We start from the raw sequence: 6,000 nt of genomic DNA, 5'->3' as shown, positions 1-6,000 counted from the left end.
AAAGACCTACTGCCTATCAGGTATGTTTTTGCCATCTGGTACATCTTACTAATTCTTCAAAGAGCAGGTCTTGACTTGAAATATATAACTTTTGAAGTATAGTACATAAAATGCTTTGGAGCAGTTTCACCAGGGGAGTCATATTCTTGACTTGTAATTTTTCACTTTTTATTATTTAATTTTTTTATTGTGACCGTAAAAACTTTGTAAATTCATACAACCAGTGATAGCTTACAGGCAATGTTACATCATTCACAGTACATAGAAAGCATTCATTCCACAACAGCAGGTTCAGACAGATGGCGTGAGGCCCAACCACAAAGACCATATTTTCATATTATTATGCACCCTGGCAAGAGCAATTCACAGGCTGTCACAATATCAATAGCACAGTAACAAAGGCAACCAAACACACTTTACAGTATCTAGCCAGTATGTGAATGTGAGTGCGTGGAATGTAGTTACATTCCATCTTTACAGAAAGAGAGACGGCTTTCCTGTTTGTTCACAGATTTCCTTGGGGAACGACAAATCTTATGGTGTTAGAGGTTTTATGAACCCCTTAAACTTTATTTGGGAGTGAGTGAGTCACAGGTGTGGGGGTCACGAAAACTCACCAACTTTTCCCCCTGTAATTTTAAAGCAATGCTCTTTTCTAGATGGTAATTCAAATTTAAGACAACCATGTTTTCTAGAAAAAGGGAATCCTCCCTCAACAACTCGTCTGACCTACCCATATAAAGGCCATCTATAGCAAGTCAGTTGGTATAAACTGGGGTAGCCAACCTACATCACTGAGGAACTGGTCCAATGTACTTACTGTTTTACTAGCACTTTCTTTACCCCCACGCTGCTTCTTTTTTTTGAGGGAAGAGTGGGCCTCAGTTTCCCTACCCCAAAGGTTCTGTGGCAGGGAGGGTGAGTTCTGGGACAGTGTGGTGATCCTTCTAAGAAGTCAATAATTACAGCAAAATCAGGTGAGCATCTCCCAGGTTGCAATGCCACTCACTTAAATTTGGCCCAGCCGTCCCTCCGCTGGGGGCTCACTGCGGCTCACAGTCCTGCACTCGTTAAAGTTAATGGCAACTTCTATTATCTTCACTGGTTGCAGGATCAGAGCCCTTTATTTAGCTAAAGGCTCATTAACAATGGAGATGGTGGCATCCATATTATCATAACCTGAGCCGGAGATTGATGGGATGTAACATTTATTATTAGCACTCAAATGTGGCCTTCTCGCTATTGTGAGTTGAAAACCCTTGTCCTATAGTCCCCTTGCAGCAGGGTGGTGTAAGCCTCAGGGAAAGGAGCAAAAACTATGGAACACAGCACAGGGCTGAAAGCCTGTTATGTGGTCACTCTGGGCGTTCATCTGGACTCTTTGTTACTGTAAAAAGGGACATCACTGAAAGGTGACCAGGCTGGAGGGCTACAATGTGGAAGATGCTGACTGCAGTAGAATTAAAACAGCAATCAACAGATTGTTAGTTGTGGGGACCCCTGCAATGCACTGACCTAGCACCATGGGGAGCCATGCTGATGTGGGCAACTGATTAAAGTGATCTCCTGTTTGCTATTCCATTCCCAATATCTGTAAAATGGGGGTATTAATGTTTCTCCATTTTTGCAAAGTGTTTTGAGGCTGTTTGATGTAAGGTCTACAGGTACAAAGTAGTAATATTAATACACATACTGAATTATATTGTCACCAGGTAAAAACACTGACATGCAGAAAATCAAATTTAATTTCTTGTCAACATTCGTTCTGATTTTTGTAATGTTTTAGCCATGAGGAAAAATAAGAGTCTTGAGAACCCAGTCAAGTGCAATGATCTGGTTCCCCAGTTGAGTGGAGGTAAATCCCTAAATACCCCTCAAAAGAAACCAGTCTTAGGGCTGAAGCTATTCCGAACCTTTGCAAGTATGGGACTGAATGTTGGAAACAGTGCTCTTCTTCTACTCCTACAGAGAATTCCATGTTCTCCGTGGCTGGTGGAAAATGTCACTATTGCCTAGTTCTTTGGTGCCCTATCTAAGTGGGCTGGGGATATCAGTCCAGTTCCCAGTAAGAATGCATCTATCTCACAAAAATCATAATTGCTAGCCATTTTGGCAGTGCCACCATAGACTGGGGACTAAATGAGTATGTAGTTAAAATGGCTGTGTATTTATATCATGATCAACCTCCGTACTTCCCTGCATACCTCCATGCTTAACATCACAAAGAGAAAATTCAGTGTTTTAAGCAGATAACACATCAAATGATGGACTTAGCAAACACTGAAATGAATCCCCTGGAATATGAAGTAATATTCAGAATATCCTTAATATGGGCTCTTGTAGGGTCCAATGAATGTGCATGATTTCTTGAAACAGATAAAAATATTTGAATCCTTCAGGAAGGGAGATTCTGGAAACTGTAATAATTTATTTGGTTGAGTGTTCCTAGAAAAGTGGCTGTGTGAGTGAATAAGGGATTGAACTATGGCAGATGGTGCTATTCTGGAGAAGAAATTAGGTCTTAATACAGATTGTAATAGTGTGAACCAGATGCTCATCTCACACTTTATCTTTGAAAAGACTTGGGAGTGTGCCAAGCAGATCCATGTATGCATCATGCATCTGGAAAAAACATACAGCTGGATCCTGAGAGGCTTATTAAGGGAGGAGTAGCTTTTGCAAGCCACTGAGCTCTTAATTAAAAAAGAGAAACCTGTTAAGATGTGACACTCTGTCAGGAGCTCCCTTTTGTCATTTACGTGGATGGAGAAACATTCCCAGCAGAGTAAGGGCTGCAGTAATCTAGGTGTCTGGGTTTTCAAGGAAAGGATTGACTAAGATATTGATCTAGCAAATCATCACCTTGTGTATGGACTACACAGAAAATAATCAGGGCTTGTCTGAACTACCTGCTGCATCAGCGGGCAGCAATCAGTCCAGGGGGCTCGATTTATCGCGTCTAGTATAGACAAGATAAATCGACCGCTGTGCGCTCTCCAGTACTCCATCAGAACGAGAAGTGTAAGTGGAGTCGACAGGAGAGTGTCAGCTGTCAACTTACCGCAATGAAGACACCGCAGTAAGTATATCTAAGTACGTCGACTTCAGCTACGCTATTCATGTAGCTGAAGTTGCATATTTTAGATCGACCCCATGTGGTAGTGTAGACAAGCTTGTACTGTCTCAGCTTCCACCACGATAGACAAGGGAGCCACCAGGTATAATATTTTACTTCTTGCAATTGGTACAAAATCACTAATCCTACTGCATGGTCTCACCTGATGCAGCTAGCACCCTCCCCATAACTATCTTAGGCACTTATGTGGCCCTCATTCCATAGAATATGAGCACCACACAATCTCCAGTGAAATGTGTGAGGCTGGGAAGTGCTATTTATCCCCATGTTACACATGGGGAACTGTGGCACAGACTAAAGCCCTGATCATCCAAGGTATTGAGGTGCTAAACTTCTACTGAAATCAGTGGTAGTCAGGAACTTAAATACCTTTGAGGTTTTGGAGCCACGTGACTTACCCAGGGCACTTTTGGCAAAGCAGGGAGCTGAATGCCAGTCTCGCAAGACTTAGGTGAGTGCCCTAATCACTGGCCCATCCTTCCTTACAAGCCTTCTGGCACCTTTAAAAAGTAGTTTAAAAAAAAAACTTTTAACTATCTCAGGCCTGATTCTCCTTTGCAGTGAAGTTTGTGCAGTTACTTACACCAGTGCAATGGGGGTGTAACTGCTGTCCCATTCTGATGTGGTAGCATTTTACACTCACTTTGCCCTGCATGCTTGCTGCATGCTTGCTGCCTGAGGAGCACAGTTTGAGGCACCATCTTGCATCCAATTCTCTTGCATACCCATGCTAAAGACAGGGATTCTCTGGCCCATACTCTATTCATTTGTGTCAAGATGATTGTAATTAATTATTGTAGTTGAGCTTTTTTCCCTTTTCATGTAGTCAGTGAGAACTTGATTCTAATGACGTTCTCTGGGTTTAATATTGTTTTACCTAATAAAACAGGGGGTGCGTGTGAGAGAGAGTCCAAGACCGTGTCTATTCATAGCATATGCAGCTGTAAAAATGTCAGAGGGTCAAAATATTGCAAACACACCGTGCAGGGCAATGTTGGCACAATACTAGAGTCAATATCCTAAGAACATGTTTACAAACACAAAAAGGCACTAGGTGGAAGTGCTTCCTATGAGTCTCATCTGAGGTGATAATTGGCTGGTGTAAAAATGTTATTTGCTCAGTATGCTAAAGTCCAGTGCAATCTGAATAGTCTGTTGTGCTTGTCATTTGCAGACAATTAATTTTGACCTTGTTTATCTAAAATAATTATTGACGTAGAAATTATTAAGCTAGATTTTTTTCACAAGATTGAAAAAGCTTTACCCATCTTGCTGGGTTTCATTGCCCATTGTTAAGTCAGCAGTCAGACACCGCTGGATTGTGTCTGAGCATATGGATTCCTCTGAGGGAGAGTCAGAGCTTCCCAGTTGTTCTCCCTCTATAACTTCTCTGACCTTTATTCAGTCCCTGATCTCCTGGCCACCAATCCTTATTTGCCATTTTCAAACTACCTCATGAAACAAATATATTAAGTGCATGTAAGACTACATGACTGCTATGAACCTGTGCTTTGGAGACCACATCACTGTAATCCAATGGGGTATGTAGCTATCAAGCGGTGATGATGCCTTTTGTTTTGTGTGTACTACACCTTTATATTTCTAGGTACTATCTGTGTGGGTAGAATTCAGCAGCCATTTTTATTACCAGAGATCTGGGTGGACTGTTAGAGGAGGCAGAGGTTTTGCCTAAACACAAAAGCTGCACCAGTTTCACTAAAATAAATGTTTAAATCCATCTTATTAAATGGTGCGAACACTGTCTGGATACACTTAAACTGGTTTACAGGTGGCTTATATTGATTGATTTCAACTAAATTGATATTGGCCAGTCAAAAATTGATTTATATGTGTCCATACAGAGGTTTGCACTAGCGTGACAGTTTATGAATTCTGTGTGAGATTATGAATTCTCTGTATGTATCATCAAGCTACAAACTCCATTTTGAATGTGCAGCTTGTTTGTCTACTCTGTGTGGTCTCCTATTCTTTGCCTCCATTTTGGACTAAAACTCTAGCATGGGTAGTGGCAAAGGCCTAACTATAGAATTGTTAAATGTTGAAGATTAGCTGTCTAATGATACAGAAGTGGCTGCTGCCCCGGAGCAAACCAGTTTGGCAAGTCTGAATTCAGGGGGGAGGTTGCCTTGGCAACTGTCAGGTGGCAAAGGTCCATGATAACCTGGGGAGGCTGATCAGGATGTCACCTGACAAAGGAAACTGGAAGTTATAAAAGGGCGGGAGCTGCTCAGGGGCCATTTTTCTGTAGCTGAAGAGGAGATGAGGGGGAAGCCGCCCAGCATGTGGGACCCTGCCTACCTATCTGAACGCAGATGCCATGCCCACGGGAAGGGCAAGCCAGCTTGAAGAGAAATATTTGTAGGGTTTTTTATTATTTGTGTAGATCTGTGTAATCTCATGTAATTAAGAGCAAATAATGTATTAAACTGGGCAAAGCGACTGTGTGTGTTATATGCTTTGCAACTAACACATGCCTCCTGTCACCTAGAAGGCTCACACCTCCAGTGGGAGTCTGGCAGAGCGTATCTTTAAGCTACTAGATCTCGGGGCCTAAGGCAGGTAGGCTGAGGGGCTCCATGAAGCCGGTATCAAGTGGAGTGCCCCAAGGGTCGGTCCTGGGGCCGGTTTTGTTCAATATCTTCATAAATGATCTGGAGGATGGTGTGGATTGCACTCTCAGCAAATTTGCGGATGATACTAAACTGGGAGGAGTGGTAGATACGCTGGAGGGGAGGGATAGGATACAGAAGGACCTAGACAAATTGGAGGATTGGGCCAAAAGAAATCTGATGAGGTTCAATAAGGATAAGTGCAGGGTCCTGCACTTAGGACGGAAGAACCCA

Source organism: Caretta caretta, chromosome 2 (assembly GCF_965140235.1).
Source record: "Caretta caretta isolate rCarCar2 chromosome 2, rCarCar1.hap1, whole genome shotgun sequence".
Classification (NCBI taxonomy): domain Eukaryota; kingdom Metazoa; phylum Chordata; order Testudines; family Cheloniidae; genus Caretta; species Caretta caretta.
This window is presented reverse-complemented; position numbering follows the sequence as displayed.